The sequence below is a fragment of the Papilio polytes genome, unplaced genomic scaffold (assembly GCF_000836215.1).
Source record: "Papilio polytes unplaced genomic scaffold, Ppol_1.0 DF821400.1, whole genome shotgun sequence".
Taxonomy (NCBI): Eukaryota; Metazoa; Arthropoda; class Insecta; order Lepidoptera; family Papilionidae; genus Papilio; species Papilio polytes.
Genome location: NW_013527804.1, coordinates 2,228,342 through 2,246,760, shown reverse-complemented (window position 1 = coordinate 2,246,760; position 18,419 = coordinate 2,228,342). Strand labels below are relative to the sequence as shown.

At 33.4% G+C, this 18,419-nt stretch overlaps 1 protein-coding gene across 2 annotated transcripts in view; it reads left to right on the top strand.

Moving 5' to 3' along the window:
- LOC106108863 overlaps positions 1-18,419 on the top strand; it is an 83,923-nt gene that overhangs the window by 29,404 nt on the left and 36,100 nt on the right. The window contains exon 1 of one of the 2 annotated variants that reach the window (XM_013290159.1): positions 11,718-11,868. The exons of the other annotated variant lie outside the window; for it this stretch is intronic. The gene's annotated coding sequence lies outside the window, so the exon portion shown is untranslated. Of the gene's footprint in view, positions 1-11,717; positions 11,869-18,419 lie in introns of those variants that run through there. 2 annotated transcript variants of the gene reach the window in all.

Sequence of the window (18,419 nt, the reverse complement as noted above, 5' to 3'; positions counted from 1 at the left end):
TTACATAAGTAATAAGTGGATTCAAGTATATCCTTATATGTGGGTACAGATTTACTAAACAATTACTTAATGTTAACTTTTTTAATGAAGAATAAAGAGCAGACTGCTAAAGGTCTGCCAAAAAAAAGTGCACTAGATCCCGAAATTTATGTCTAAATGTATCCTATTTCCACTTAAACGAATGGTTACTTCCGATCATATTACATTTTTAAGGTTAAATTACAAACTCCATGGAGGCCTTACTAATTTGTTTTATTTGTTCACAGGTAATTAGATTCCGGAACTTGATATAAAAAGGGTGTGGTAAGATATGTTATGTTAAGTAATCGATGTATTTAATATTAAATTACTGTAACCGTGATGTTTACGACGTTAATATCTATCTACCAAAACATCTATATCGATAGATATAATAAAATTGCAGTGTTTGTAATAACAAAAGAATCAGAGAAATCTGAAGGAAGATGATGTTTTTCCGCTGCTGATAACGAAAATCGCATTTAAATTTTTTTGTCTGTCCGAAAGCCGCGTTAGATCCGGGTACCATACCCACAGATACCAATATGAAATTGTTGAAGTTGGTAGTAGTAGTATAGTTTTGTATTATCTGTGGTAGTACGAAAAATAATTAATGGCAACGCAGTGAAAGACGTCACTAATTAACCGCGCTCACGCACCGACCGTGATAATTGGCGCGCTGTGTTTTGGCGCCAAAAAGAATTCCAAGATCGTCGGAATTTATGAATCATCACTCTGTTCTTTAATGAAGGAAAGGGAAGCGATTTTCCTTTTGTACATAAAATGTTCGAAATATTTATAATTAGCTGTTGCAATTGTAAAATGAAATGTTTTAGTTAGTACCAACCTTACATTTTGTATTTTTTCAGTACTATAAAAATAAAAGATTGCTCTTTAATAATAGCTTTTGTAAAAAATATCTCGATTCTATGTATGGTATGGCAACATTGTTTACATAATTCAAAGAACAGGTTCGTAGTGTTCAGATATTGCATGTTTAGCCCGAAGGCAGTGTAATTTCGTGCTGCAAGATTAAATGCATGTTGATATGGTAGTACCATAGAGTAAATGTTGCCAGTTTATGGTAGAAATTGAATAATCTTTGTGGGAATTTTTCATCACGATTTTTTTTTTACTTCCATTGCACATATTAAATTGTTTTTGTTGGTGTATTTGTAACTTTCGTTAAATATAATAGAAAACTCAGCATAAAACTTCCTTGTACATAGTTACCTATGTTATATATTTAAGGTAGTATAAACTGATTGATTTAAAAATAATCTTAAATTCAACCCCTGTGTAACTTTAATTATATTGTAACAAAAGTAAAAACAGTCACCCCTGGATGTCTCGACGCTATAATTTCTTGTAATCACCAAAAATACGTCGCCAGACCAACGGGTATATGTACTCAGGGGTGTCAACTTTTAAAAAAATGTTCTAAATCGGGTGGGGAAACCAGTACGACTTAGGGCCCTTCAAGAAGCGAGTCTACAATTTCCTTAAAGGCCGCCAACGCATCTGTAGTTTCTCTGGTGTTGCGGGTGTCCATGGGCGTCATTGACTACCTCTGTGTTTCCGCCGCAAAATTACGACAGGTGACTCAATCATTGATTACTTAAAAAATAACGACATGACAACACGTTTTAAATCCACTGACCTAAATGCATCAATATCCCGCCTGAATATGCACAATGTAAACGCGAATAATTCTGACCATATTCGAAAAGGTGGCAACCCTAGTTCTACCCCGCCTCAGACATTTTCTAACTTTATCCTTCATTGGAATCCAACGCTTGGAATTGTGAAAACAAAACACTTTGATGTTCTGGATTTTAGGAGCAAAAATATTCGACTGATTCAGGGTTTCGATTAGCAATGCATATTTAGCAATAGATGATATTATCCTTCCAAATTTGTATTTTTGTATGCAACAAACTCAAAACTACTAGACATTTGTAAAAATATATATTTGTATCATTTTAACAGTGGTAGTGCCCTCTTTAACATCTTAAGCACGAATGGGCCGGCACGCCCGGTGTAATACCACGACCACACAGAAGACAGACGTGAAATGGAAGCATTTCCGTGTTTCGTCTGATGAGTGTGGTGCCGGAGGCCTAATTTAAGTCCTTTTCTCTTTACCACCCTTTTCTTATAAGAGGAGGATCGGAACGGGAACTGGATTTGACGGTAGAGGAGATGCATAGGAAGGGGAAATAACTCCCTCTATGTGCATATCCTCCTCTGTCGGATAAGGGTAGGCAACGTATCTGCAATTGCGGATGTCTATGGGCAGCGGTCGCTTCATTTTGGCGGCTTCAGGTGGCCGCTTGCTCGTTTGCCACCTATGTTATAAAAAAAAAAATTATCATTATCATCACCAGCTCACAATACTTAGGTTGACTAGGTCATAGTCAACCACGCTGCACTGCGGTTTGACTTCACACATATCTTTGAATTTCTTCGCCGATATGTGCAGGTATCACGATGTTGTCTTTCACCGTAAGAACGTCGGGTAAATTATGTACGTATGAAAATTCGAAAATCGCTTGTAGTAGTCATACTTAAACCACTGAGCCACCGACGCTCCTATCTCCATTTCCTCCTATATTTGTATACATACTAAAATATATTTTGTCATTAGAAATGCAAAAATTGCATCACATATGCTATACTAACTGTTCCCATGCGACTTCATCCTCATAAAATTATGAAAATTTTATTTTATTGTTTACATGTGTCAAATAATCAATTGCAAATGTCAAAATGACATGACATTATGACAAACCATGGCAACCTTGCTTCCTTGATGTTGGCAGCAACTTATGGTCTCATTCCCACATTTGGGCTTTTATCCAAAATATTTACCCCCTAAGTTTCATGCCGTGAAAACATATAGCCTAAAGCGTGACGTAAGTGTAGGACTTTTTATTAATAAAAGAGTTATTCAAAAATATGCTGTAATTGCTGACATCTTAGGCAACAAAGAAGTGTGTGTTTACGCTTTATTATAATAGTATAGATTTGTGACTAGGCTTTTAATAGCGCGCAGATAAAGTCGCATGTTAAAGTTAGTTATGATTTAACAAACAAAACGAAAAGCATACGATTATAGTGTATAAAATCAACGCTTTAATTATTCAAGTTCGTGCGTTTGTTTACTCGCCCCCCCTTTGCCCCCTTTCCTCGTGTTATAATCCAACAACGCACGATGCCCTTTGTGGAAAGTTAATGCGATATCTTTGTTTGTCTTAACTGAGACCGCTTTTAAAATTACACTATGTGCGTTTGAAATAGTGATGTGAACGGTGAATATCGACTTTTTTCCTTTTTTTAATAGGCGATATAACTTGCAACATATCGTTGAAAGATCTTTAATTTTTTTTTGCCTTTTAAAATGTTATCGGTTTTTCTTGCCACTAAATTTCTAGTTGTCAAGTGTAAAGGACTTCTGGGTCCAGGGCCATTTTGGTTCACACTGGAATAAATATAATTGAGATTGAATAGTTTTCACAATCGTAGACCAAATAATTTAATTACAACACAAGTTATACAGAAACCAAAACTGTTTGTGTTACGATTTACAAGTATGCTATTTCCGAAATGGGTAAGTTTATTCAAAACATATGCAAACTCTTTTTATTAGATTTAAAGAGTTAGGTGGTTTTGATGAAATTTTTCATATTTCTTAATTATATTTATAAAATACTAGCTGTTGGTGGCAACTTTGTCCGCATAAAATTAAGAAAATAATAAAAAAATATAGCCTATGTTGCTCTCAGATAAATATCCTTTCGAATGGTGCAAGAATTTTTAAAATCGGTCCAGTAGTTTTTACTATAAAATATACTTATAAAAGTACAAATCTTTCAATCTACAAATTAGTATAGTACATGAAGCGCATTTAAATAACTTTATTTTATTACTAAAAAAATCTTTTTGATACATCGTATTTCATACTATTATAAATACGAAAGTTTAGATGGATGGATGTTTGTTAGAGTTTGTAGCCTAAACGGATTTCGGTACAGATTTAGAGGACAGTCTGGAAGAACACACAGGTTAACTTTTGTTATTTTATAAATTACACGCGGAGGGGGTCGCGGGCGATAGTTACTTTTCCTATAAATTTATAATTTCAGTTATATTTCACAAAGTAATAGGTAGTAGCTAGTATGTTATTGACCTTCTAAAGCAAATAAGGAACGGAATGTTGTTTTACAGTAAGATTACGTATATCGTACGAAGAAAAAGTATTTGGACCGCAATACATCTGTGGCGATATGTAAATAAAGCTCGCACTATGAGAGCGTAAATATTGCTCCAGTCGTACTGTGACCATAGATTTAGTAATCCAAAACGGGATATTAGGTCCTCTTTTAAAATAAAAAGATATGTAAGATATATTTTTTATTAGCCTTTGCCAACGATTTTTGCCGCCTGGAATAAAAAAAAACAAAAGTCAGTGTGTTTCTTTCCGACTGTCGTCTACAACTATGCCGAACATCGTGATCCGTTCCGCTGTTTAGGCTACAAACACTCAAACGTCCATTTATAATATTAGTAAGATTTCTTCTCTATTAAATTATAAATATTCTAAAAAAAAATAGTTAATCTATAGTTATTCAATACATTGTGGACTATTAAATTTGCGAATTTTTGACGCTTTGTTATGGGTATAATCATTATTTTATTTGCCACATTTTAAAAATAAATGCAATAGAAATGCTTGGTCACTCTAGTTATAGTGGACCACGTGTGCCGGATGTCTCGGAGGCGAATATGTTTATTTTTTATAACGAATGCAGTTCACCAGACGTATTTACATGTCTCATTCACACCGCTTCTGTGAACGTACTTGCAACAGACTGTATTTTCTTATTTCCCTGTTTTATTTTTTATCTTCAAGTGTTACAAATACTTAAACACATCTTTTTTTGTCCTCCACTTATTATCATACGTCATCTTTGTCATCCCTTCTTGATGGCACCTTTCACGCAATCCATCTCTTTCTTCGTCTCCCTCTACTGGTGTACCACACTCATAACTAACGTTCTCCTTGTTACATGCGATTCATCCCTACTCATAACATGCCCCATGCTAACCTTTTACTCCTTACCTTCTCTACCACTGGGGCTACTCTCAAACTAAACTAAAAAAAACACAGTGTATTAAAATAAATTTTATTTCGTTCTTCTATCAATTTTGTTTTATCAATCCAATCCATTGATCTTTTCTTTAGCCTCTTACATGACTTGTAGATTGGCGTAAACTTTATCCTAACACAAGCCTAGAGCTTTCTTAGATTGGTTATAAAAAATAGTAGTAAATTTCAAATATAATCTGTGAATATTAAAAAAAAACCGGATTAATAAAGTACGAGCAAGACTGGTAAGCCACTTGCCCATCTCTATCGCTTCTGTTATTTATGGTACTCTCTCTCAACTATCTCATTATCCACTATCAATTAATTAAAGCGCGTCTCGACATACTGTTCCACATTTTATTGTCTATGGAGACTTGAACGTTAGGCTGCCTGCACACTAGAGTGTGACCAATGAAGCAAATATCTTAAAGTTAGCGACGATTAAGAAGTTAATTAGTTGCAATATTTTGCAGTAGCTTTTGCCCGCGACTCCGTCCGCGTGAAATTTATAACTAATAAAGAAATTAAACAATATAGCCTATGTTTCTCACAGATACATAACCTTTCTAATGGTGAAAGAATTTTTGAAATCGGCCCAGTAGTTTTTTAAGTTATTCCGATACATACAAAAATACAAATCTTTCCTCTTTATAATATTAGTATAGATATATGGCAGACTGGAAAAGCAGACTAAATAAATTAGTCTATTTTTCAAGTGCCTATTTTACGAGTATTTATATTTATTTTGCTGTAGGTCTTTTTTTGTTACGACACAAAATTTAAATTATTTACATATTTGTTTTAGTATTCTTAAAATTCATATACTTTAATTATTGATAAGCTTTGACTTTATTCTCGTAGTATACATAAAATGGAACGCAATAAAACGTAGGTAGTTTAATTAGGGCGTGGGCTTACCTCTGTAATATCACGATGTCCCAGTTACAACGCAATCAAGCTGGAGCATTGCTGTTATCATTACTGATATGCCACATTATTTAACGGGTTTCCACTGAGGAACTCGTGCTAAAACATATCCATCTCTTTCTTTTTCCTTCAGAAAAATGAGATAGCAATATCTTGTTCAATTGTATGTGCATTTTGATCGTTCCACTTATCTGTTTGACTATATTTTACCCGCAAGTTTAGCCACAGAGAAATAAAATAATAATGTTGCTAATAGTAAAAGAATTTTTGTAATGCCTCCAGTAGTTTCGACGTCTATTCGATACAATCAAATCTTTCTTCTTGACAATATTAATAAATGAAACAGTAAAGCCTGCAAGTTAGAGAACATAATGAGGATGTAAATAATTTTAATTGAGGCGTTATATTGCCTGTTCCCATTCAATCATTCACTAATCTTATGGTACGTACTCTAGTTGAACTAAAGTACTAAAATCAATCTTCATTCACCATTCTCTTTAGTGGTCAATTCTCGAGTGAGTTGTCTAAATACAACTGTACTGTAATATCGAGAGGCTTAGTACACACGTGTGCAGGATATTACGTTTTTTATGTGTACTTAGTGATGCGTGATGTTTTATCGATAAATCTGAATTTTATCGATATGTTAGATATTACAACTTTGAAAAGTCTATTTAGTTCAACTATTATATTTCTTAAAAAGTAGTGTTTTTTGTAACGTAATATATGACATAAAATAATATTTAAACGTGTGTTAATGTAAAGCTTCATAAATAGCTTTCTGAAGAGTTTTGATTTGTCATTAAATATGTTTTTTCTTCCAATGTAATTCAATTATTTTTTCACGTAAAAACGGTGAATAATTCGAATGATATTCCAAAGCATAATGCCCATTCTATCAATTATAGTTGACAATATTTGTCAATAAATATATCGATATCTCGATGAAATAAATCGATAGAACTTTCATCGATAATTATCGATATCGATAAAATAAATGAGTTCGTGCAGAGCGCAGCGCGTGCGATACGGCGGGGTCAATGCTCTGGGACGCACTGCCTAATGAATGCACTCCAAGTGATAAAAAATACACACAAGCTACTTTTAGTTGTTTTGTAACTAAATATGCCTATTACTTAGTTTTGCTGCAGTTGCACTAATTGTAAAGATAATTGCATTGTAGTTTGATATCTCAACATATTTTTGAAATGTCGATGAGAAATCTACACAACCCTACGTACTTCAAATATTTTATTCTAGTTTTATGGATCCCTATCTAGTGTTTGTGTGTTAGTCATATACAATGAAATTTAAGTAAATAAAACGGAAATTCATTACCGCAAACCGGGGCATAATAATTCTTGTGAAATAACGGTGTTTTCGTTTGCATTTTTGTTGATTTGTGTGGTCACGTCTAAGTCACGTCAGGTCACATGGCTTCCTAAAGGATGGTAAAATGTAAAATAGATATAAAGTAATTAAAATAAAGCCTTATTAATTATAGCTAGCCTATAAAATGACCTACCATTCTATGGGCTGGTGACAAAAGTGGACATATTCCCTTCTACTTTTCTTAACCCTTTTGACTCATCATATCCTAGTGGATAAGGGATAAGGTAGGCCTTATCCTACACCTGTAGGGTCGGCGCAACAGGTAATCGTCCTCCAAATAAATCTATCATCCGTCATCTCAGTCACTCCCTTCTCGATCTCACCTTTCAGGCAATCCATACATCTCTTTCTAGGTCTACCTCTACCGATGTACCACACTCATAACTAACGTTCTTAACCCTTTTAACTGACATAGCAACTATTTAAAGATATTGAATAACAATCAGCTACATGCTTGTCGAAGTAACGATGTGGTAAAACACTAAAAAACAACTGACTCTCTGGTTATAACTGAACGGTTTCCATTGCATCTTAACAAATTAGAGGTAACTTTTATCTTATTCCTTTTTAGTAATTAGACACTACGAGAATTCTACGCGATCATACACTTAACAGATGGCGGGCATATTGATGTTAGTGGGATAAAAATGCATTAATAAAGTGTCTTGTGCCCGATACTCCGTCGGCGTGTAATTCATCTCTACATCTATGCCAAATTTCATAGAGATCCGTTCAGTAGTTTAGGCTACAAACTCTAACAATCCATCCATCTATCTAAACTTTTTGACCGACTTCCCAAAAGAAGGAGGTACTCAATTTGTCTGTATATTTTTTTTTATTTTTTTATGTGTGTTACGGCATAACTCCGCCGCTAGTGGATCGATTTTGATAATTCTTTTTTTATCCGAAAGGTAATGCTTGCAGGTCCCGTTTTTTTGATTTTTGTGTATTAATGATGTTAGTAAGATAAATAATTGTGTACATTATTAAGTCTCGACAGCACACGTCATAGCGTGGGAAGAAAGATGCGATCATGCACGCAACCTTAAGAATGACCTCAGATGTAATCGATCGATTTGTTTTGCACCGCTAAGCATGCATAATTACTATGGCCTTGCCTATTTCGTATTGTTATGTTCAAACGATTGTTTGGATTGCTAATGTATTAACGTTTCGGCAACAAAGAATGGAACATAATCATCTATTGTAGGGAAAACGATGACTTTATAAATATTTAAAATCTCCCTTTACATATTTTTTATGATATTAAAAAGTTAAATAATCACTTTATATACCTATCTCACTCTTATTACATCAACGTAATATCATTCTTCTCTATCATGTAACGAAATATATACAACCGTGACGTTCATGTCCAATCAGTTGAATTTAATATTATAAATGCGAAAGCTTAGATGGATGTTAGAGTTTGACGTCTTAACAATTGTACCGATTTCGATGAAAGGCATAGATGGAGATTGTAGACCATAGTCTGACAGGACACGTAGGTTACCTACTTCTGTTTTTTTATATCTCCTTTTTTACCGTAAAAAGCTACATCATTTTTGGTATTTTAACCAGTAAATTTATGGTTTCTTGTCTCTATAACGATACTTGTTTACCCTATTGTTTCGTGAAAGCATAAATCCCTAGTTACCCATTGAGGTTTTAGTACAACTGTAATATTCAAGGCTCGAACAAGCTTCATAAGATAATGTCGTAAACTATTTTATAAGTTACCAATATTATTTATAACTAAAAGGTAGGACTATGAATTTGAACATTGTGATTAGGGTTGCCCCTTATTATTAAAATAAATTACTAAATTACTTATCAATGACAGGCAAAAACTACATAGAAAGATAAATTCCTTAATACAAAATAACTTTATAAAGTAAAATTACTTAAAATCTATGTTATTTAACCAGCAGGAAAAGGTTAACGATTCGTCTGCATGTTTTTGTTAAATTTAAGAGTGGCAACTGGCAACCCTATTATTCACTTGGAACTTAGACGCAGTTGTTTGTAGCGGCTGTTCTCGGCTTGTTCTCTTGCAACCATTCAATTTGCATACACAAACATTGTCCATGTCACAACTTCAAACTTTCGCACTGATACGCAAGGTTAGGGTTGCCACCTACGCCTTTTCTAACACTTATTTTAGAGTAATTCAATGAACAGTTAATTGTTGTGAGAGTTTATTTTTCGTTGCGTATGTTGAGATTCGCCACGATTCAGTTATTATATGTTCCCTACTTTTTTTTTCTTTGTAAATTAGAAGGAGTATATTAAAAAGAGTGAATTCCATTAAGCATTTTTAAAATGAGTGTACTAATATAATAAAGCGTAAACACACACTACTTCGTTGCGTAGGATGTCAGTAATCACAGCATATATTTTTTTTAAAAGTCCTACACTTACGACACGCTTTAGGCTATATATTTTTACGCTATTATACTTAAGGGGTAAATAAATTGGAAAATAATCTTCATGTGGGAAAGAGACCATAAAGTACAGGCTGCCAACATCAAGGAAGCAAAATTGCCATCATTTTTGCATTTGAGTTTTGACAATGCAATTAAGAATGTCACAAATGTAACGAAAAAAAGTTTTTATAATCCCATGCGGATGAAGCCGCACGGGAACAGTTAGTTATTAAAAAGTTATGTTGGTAACCTTGTATTAAGGTAAAAGCGCAAGCCGGTGTAAGAAAGTCGTCGATCAATCCGTCCCCCGTCGAGTTATTCATGGCGTTGATGTATATTACATTATATTCAAATCATTATAATTACTACGGTTCAATATTTTATACATAGATATGTACAAACAGCGAGCGCAATTGCAGTTGTTAAGGTTGACCGGACAATATTTTTGTCTTTATAATTATTGCATTAAAGATACAAAAGAAAGTAGATTATATGGTCTTTTAGACTATCCTCTACATATATGCTAAATTTCATCGAGATCCGTACATCCATTAAGGCTACAAACTCTAGTAAACGTCCATCCTTCTAAACTTTTGCATCTATACTTAATGTAATAAAACGTAAACACACACTACTTTTTGGCGTAGGATCTCAACATTCACAGTATGTTTTTAAATAATTCTTTATTTAATAAAAAGCCCTACACTTACGACACGCTTTAGGCTATATATTTTAACGCTATGATACTTGGGGGTTAAATAAATTGGAAAAACACATTCATGTGGGAAAGGGACCATAAAATACAAGCTGCCAACATCAAGGAAGCAAGGTTGCTATGGTTTGTCATCATGTAAACAATAAAATAAAGTTGAAGCGGATGAAGCCGCACGGGAACAGCCAGTTTATAATATTACTCGGAGTAAGAAGTAAAATATGTCTGCGCAGACCTAAGGTCAAGTAACTTAGCTTTTGTAAAAAAAACTGTATTGTCTTAAATAGGTAGGTCCTTAAAACAATTAAAAGTGAAGAAAGAAACATATTTTCAAGCCATAAAGACGAAAATGCCATAATTTCTAAGTCTCTGACGTAAGTATTATCCGTTGTGGTGTATGACAAATCACCATAGATAATTGAAGTTGAATTGTCCGTCCGTGTTTATCAAGTATACTGCCTAAAATTAGAATATCTAATCTTTTTAAAAGTGTTGTATTCTGTGACGGTCTGACATCTTTTATTTATTATTTTTTTTATGGAAAATCGATAAGCAAGACTTGTAAAGCGTTAAATTTGCTTTTACAGACTTGTAGGTGTCGACAAAATTTTTACATAGAAAATTTACTCGAAAACTACTAAACTTAAAACCAAAATTTGGAAAATATGTGGATTTTTCCTTTAAAAATGTATATAAATCTTTATCTCGATTTTTCTATTTAATGTTATTAAGCTCGAAGTCGTGGGGCGTTGCTAACTTTCGTCAAAACTGAAAATTTCTCTGTTTACAACACGAAAGAAAGTTCATAGTTCCTGAGTTCGAGAATACTGAACTTAATTCGTGCATTTTTTATTTTCTTTTAAGCAAAGTAAAAAAAAATAATTGTTATTTTTTATTACCAGAACGTCTTCAAATTGGTTGTAAAAAGGATGAATATCGCGTGACATTGGATAATTATGAAGAATATTTTATAGTAAACAAAGTCGCATGCGATGGCTAGTTCTAAATTTATCGTTATAGTAGAGATGGCTAATTGGTGTTATTTTGCCTTGTTCGTGATTCATCGCGCCAGTCGCGTTCGTAAGTGGACGAATGGCGCGCGCTTTTTCCTTTTGTTTATTTTTTATTTTTTGACATGTGTTCCTCTATAGTCTAATTCCAGCCAGTGCGGTGGCAAGTCGAGTGTGTTTTTAGTTCTGTAGTGTTCTATTTGGATTTAAATTTGGAATTTATCAATTTGTTTGGTAAGTTTTTTTTTTTAATTTCGTTTAATTTTTATTGACTTCAAGTAATTTGTTATTGCTACATTTTTTTTCTTGGTTTATGTTTGTAGTATGTTTGTTTTTACCGCGATTTATAACTATTGTAAAAAAAACTTCTATACCTCAATAGAACGTAAGTTTGTTGATTTTATGAGTCATGGTGTTTTTCTGCGACATAAAAAAAACAAGTTTTGATAAACTCACAAGTAGGTCTGTGATTGACATGGTTTTGGTTCGATTTTCAGTACTTTTAGTTTGTTTTTATCTTTACAAAAACCTATTTTTTTATCAAGTAATAAATCTTAACTTCAATCAGCATTAAAGTACGTACATTTTAACGTTTATTAATTTTGATACACACAAAATGTTTTTTTTTTTTAATAACGGTTTTATAGTTTTTTATTTACATGTAGACAATTCCCACGAAAACAATGGATTTTTTAATCGACACCTTGACAAAATTTATTTCCTGATCATTAAAATTTTTAATGACTTATTTCATGTAAACAATCACAAGATTCAAATTATAGTTAGATTTTGTGTACACAGCTTTATGACGTCATTTTACTGTAGTATATATTTTTAAAATTTTTTGTAGTCTTGTAATAGCTGTATTTTTTCTAACGGTAGATAAAATCACAAGTTTACGTCATACCAACCTGATACAGAACGACCGTGATGTACCAAAACTACGTGATCCGTTTCCTTAAGTCATTTGTGCAATCGAGTAGAAAAGTGCTTAGATTTCAAACCATATTACAACATGTTAAAGTTTATTATCGGTTTAAACGATTGTTGGTGACTATTTCTCAAGTGAATGTCCACTTTACATCTATGTAATTACTGTTTATCTCAGGGCTGTTCAAACAGATACGTTTCAGATAATAAAATACATAACTATGAGACAATGCTTAATAAAGAGTATAATTTATGTTTTGTCTTTGATAAATTGAATTGAATACTTATGGAATTACAAATAAACGCGGTATAAAGTTAAACTTAGGAATAAACTGCGTAACATAAGCTATGTCTATTACAATTTATATTTCCGCGCGAACGAAGACGCGAGTAACACCTAGTGTTTAACTAAATCAATTAATAAATCTCCTTACTAATATTTTAAATGCGAAATTTTAGATGGATGGTTTGTTAGAGTTTGTAGCCTAAACGGCTGAACGGATCTCGATGAAATTTGGCATAGACGTAGAGGATACTACGGAAGAACACATAGACTACTTTTGTTTTTTTTAATGCCACCCTGACGGAGTCGTGGGTGAAAGCTATCTATTCATAAAGTGTAATTTATTTATCTGTAATATATCTTTTACTGCATTTTCAATTATTTTAGATTTTATTTGCATACTTTTTTTAAACGAGTTGTTGCCCGCGACATCGTCCGCGTGGTATTAGAAAACATACAAACTATATAAATTATAAAAAGTTACGTATCCCTCGGGAACCGGACATTTCTCGGGCATGAAGCTTATCCCATGTGTACTCTAGACTTTGTTTTATGTCTGTGCCAAATTTCAATACGATATGTTGAACCGTTGCAGAATGATCGAGTAAACATTAAAAAACTAAATTAATGAATCCCACGGGAACCGTAACTATTCCCGGGATAAAAAGTAGCCTATGTGTCCTTCCAGACTATGCTCTAAACCTGTGCCAAATTTCATAGAGATCCGTTCAGCCGTTTAGGCTACAAACGCTAACAAACATTCATCCATCCATCTATCCATCCATCCATCTAAACTTTCGCATTTATAATATTAGTAAGATTAGTAAAATAAATTATTGAATTTAGCTAAGCACCCCTGGCCAATATCTCAATTACATAAGACGTCCGTTAATCACTTTAGTTCGCTATTGTACTTGTAATAATTATACTGCGCAGGAATCGTTTTCATCATTTTCTATTGTTTACCATTACGTAGTTCAAAGAGACAAGAAATGAGTTGATTTCAGAATATTTAAACTACTTTTCTCCACGGTTTCGATCGGGTTGAAACAATCTTATAGTCGCTTTATATGCATTTTTAATAATAGTTATGATAAATGCACGTTTATATACTTTTAAGTTATTAAGTTAATTTTATTTAAGCCTCTAAAGGTACGTCAAAGTGTAATATTATTTATTTATTTATCTTTGTATACAGATAGAAAACAACTGACTCGAAAGAAATATGGTACTATATATGTGTATACGTTTACAAAAAATAAGAAACTTGACAAAATGCAGCCGTCGTCAATAGTAAATATTCAAAGTCGGAAGCATTTAGATCATCATCACCAGCCCACTGTACGTCCCCACCGAGGGGCTCGGAGCCTACCCTAATAAGGGGTGACTAGGCCATAGTCAACCACGCTGGCCAAGTGCGGGTTGGTTGACTTCACACATATCTTTGAATTTCTTCGCCGATATGTGCAGGTTGCATCACGATGTTTTCCTTCACCGATCACGATTTAGATGGATTCCTTATATATACTTAAAAATGGAGTGAATTCAGATATGACGGCTGATAGAGATGTATGGAAGAGCACATAGTGAGCTGACCCTCCGTAAGGGATAAGGGCAAGTTGATGATGATGATGGAAGCATTTAGATGGATAAGTCCATGTATATTTTTAAAACCGAAACTGTATACAAGATTCTGTAGCTTTATATGTATATCTTACTTCGTATCAGTATTATAAATGCGAAAGTTTAGATGGATGTTGTTAGAGTAGCCTAAACTTAGCGGATCTCGATGAAATTTGGTATAGACGTAGATGTTAGTCTGGAAGAACACATAGGATTCTTTTGTTTTTTAATTCCACACGAAGTCGCAGGCGAAAGCTAATGTCTACACATTTATGTAGCTGACTGTACAAATGTGATTAGTGTTATGCTTATATTATCAGTATTACATAACGATAAGGTTATGCAAAAGTGTATTTCCTTATTAAATCTCGTATTGTTCTATTGTGCCGGCCGCAGGGGGTCGATGTAGATTGTGACCCAGCCGTACTTTATTATTATAAATAGTCAAAATACATTTATCTCACTTTTCAACTATTTCTGCCAAAGGAATAGCGTTCATCTATACAAACTTTAGACCCCTATTTTGGACCTTTAGAGGAAGAATTTCGTAAATTACTTTTTTAACAACTTCCCAAAACAAAAGAAGGAGGTACTCAATTCGTCTGTATGTTTTTTTTTATGTGTGTTACGGCATAACTCCGCGGCTAGTGGACCGATTTTGATAATTCTTTTTTATCCGAAAGGTTACGCTTGCAGGTGGGTCCCATTTTTTTGTTTATTTTTTTTTAGTATTTGCTTACCTAGTAACAGAAATCTATCTGCAATACTTTAAAATTCTAGGTCTAGTAATTTTGGCTGTGCATTCATATATTGTAACTCTGTGTAATTTAACAAAAACAAATGTAAGTAGCCTGTCTTCAGTATCATCTACATCTATGCCAAATTTCATCGAGATTCGTTCAGCAGTTTAGGCTAAAAACCCTAACATTTATTTAAACTTTCGCATATAAATAATACTAGCTGTTGCCCACGACTTCGTCCGTGTGGTATTAGAAACCAGACGAACTATGTAAATAACGTGTCCTATGGGAACCGAACATTTTTCGGGGATGAACCTTATCCCATGTGTACTCCAGACTTTGTTTTATATCTGTGCCAAATTTCAATAAGATATGTTGAACCGTTGCAGAATAAAATATAGTTGCAGTACATATTAAAATACGAAATTAATGCATCCCACGGGAATCGTAACTATTTCCGGGATAAAAAGTAGCCTACGTATTCTTCCAGACTATCCTCTTTATCTGTACAAAATTTCATCAAAATCTGTTCAGCCGTTTAGGCTACAAACTCTAACAAACATTCATCCATCCATCTAAACTTTCGCATTTATAATGTTAGTATGAGTATTATAGAAAAAAATATGTTAGTAGTACATGTTACACGTTTTGAATTATATTATCTTACACAATGCATTAAAGTTCAATTTACAATGGCATACAACAGATATTGTACGGAACTGCGATGTCAACGAACGATAGGAAGACATAACTAATTGTCAATACGTGACCTTTCATTGTCCTCTGCACTTGCGAGTATTAAACACTAGCGATCGCCCGCGACTCTGTCTGCGTGGAATTAATAAAATTATAGTAAGTCGCTGTGTTCCTCCTGACTGTGCTCTACATCTATGCGAAATTACAGCGAGATCCGTTTAGCTGTTTTAAAAATAAGTATCAACAAACAAACATCCATAATATTAGTAAGATCTAGCGAAAGGCAAAACATTGATTTTCATGACTTATAGTTACGAGGAAACTGCATTTTATACAATTTACTTACGCCCGGGACTATGTCGCGTGGAATTAAAACAAAACAAAAGACAGTAGGATGTGTTCTTCCAGACATTTCTTTACATCTATACCAAATTTCATCCAAATACGTTAAGCCTTTTTGGCTACAAACTCTAACAAATATCCATTCCTCCATCCATACATCAAATCTTTCCCACTTATAATATAAGTATGATTATCAGACCACCAATTTATTTCTCTCGAAAAGTTTATTAGAGAATATTCAATAACTAGCTGTTCCCGTGCGGCTTCATCCGCATAAAATTATTGAAATGTTATTTTATTTATATTTGTCAAATTATTAATAGCAAATGTCAAAATAATGACAACGTTGCTTCCTTGATGGCAGCAACTTATGGTCTTTTTCCCACATTAGGGTTTTTATCCAAATCTACCCTCTAAGCTTAAAGGCACTAAAACGTATAGCCTAAAGCGTGACGAAAGTGTAAGGCTTTTTGTAATTGCTGACATCTTAGACAACAAAGAAGTGTGTGTTTACGCTTTATTATAACAGTATAGAAGTATACTCGTAGATAGTAAAGGGAAGGCCTTTTCTAATCGAAAAAGGTCAGGAGTGTTTACATGATGGATTTGTGTTACACAACAATCCAAATAACCTTTAAACATATTTAATTATGCATTTGTGAGTTATTACGTCATTATTCAATATGCGAACATGTTTAGTTACTAGCTGTTGCTCGTGACTGTACGCGTAGATTTAAAATAAATCTATATCTTACTAATATTTTAAATATTAAAAGCGGATGCATGGATGTTTATTAAAGTTTGTAACGTAAACGGCTGAACGATAAAATTTGGCATAGATGTAGAGGATAGTTTGGAAGAACACTTAGGTTTTTTGTTTCACGCAGACGAAGTCGCGGTTGCAATTTAGTCTTCTATACTAATAATATAAAGCGGAAAAGTTTGTATTTTTGTATGTATTCGATTCACGTAAAAACTATAGTTCCGATTTTAAAAATTCTCTCTCCATTAGAAATGTAATTTATCTGTGTGTTTTAAAGCACGTGGACGAAGTCACGAGGAACAGCTAGTGTTAAAATAAGTTATAAACGTAAATGTCTGTTGTATCATTAGTTCATCAACAACTGTCAATAAATTAAATCAAAATGGCGGCCCTTATAGGTCAGACGAGATGAATAATTCCGACGTTAATTATGCGAGCCAATATTTTCACTACGAACGCAATCCATCATACTATCAAGTTCTTAACACACTTAAATGTAGGCCTTAAGTATTATTAATGACTGATTATGTATGACATACTATGCAAATTAACTCTAAGCTTTATTTCAATTCAAACGCTTAAATAAGTAGTGGGACGTCAAATTCTTTACATAGCTCTTTTATTTACCGACTTCAAAAAAAAGAATCTCAATTCGATTGTATTTTTTACTTCATAACACCATTCTTGGTTGTCCGATTTTCAATTTTTTATTCGACAGGCAGTGCGTGTCATTTGTTTTTTATTTAAACACTAGCTGTTGCTCGAGACTGCTCTCGCAAAATTAAAAAAAATACTGCCTATGTTACTCACAGATAAATTACCTTATAACGGTGAAAGTATTTATATAATCGACCCAGTAGTTTCGGAGTTATTTAAATAAAGTGAAGAGACTTCTTAAAATAATCGTCGCTAAAGTTACATCACTGAGAGGCTCGGAGACTACCATAAGTTAGGGGTAACTGGCTGATCCACTGAGGGTTGACTTCACACATATCTTTGAATTTCTCAGACTATATGTGCAGGTTGCATCACGATGTTTTCCTTTATCGTAATAACTATTAACTAGAAAAGAATTAAAAGAGTAAGTAGCTTATATTTTCTTCCAGACTATGCTCTACATGTATGCGAAATTTCATCCAGATCCGGTTAGCCGTTTAGGCTACAAACTAACAAACATCCATCCATCTATAATATTATAATAGTATAATGCAAATTGTAAAAATGACCACATATTACACATGGCAGGATTCGAATCCAGAACCTGTAGATATATAATTTTGGAATTTTAGTTTTAGCAATATATTCATGGCTAGCGTGTCTGTTAGTGTTATGGAAATGCGGACATTGATGTTTGTTGATGGCCGTTACGAAATGATATTCAATGTACGTATTACGTAGTTTAACGTAT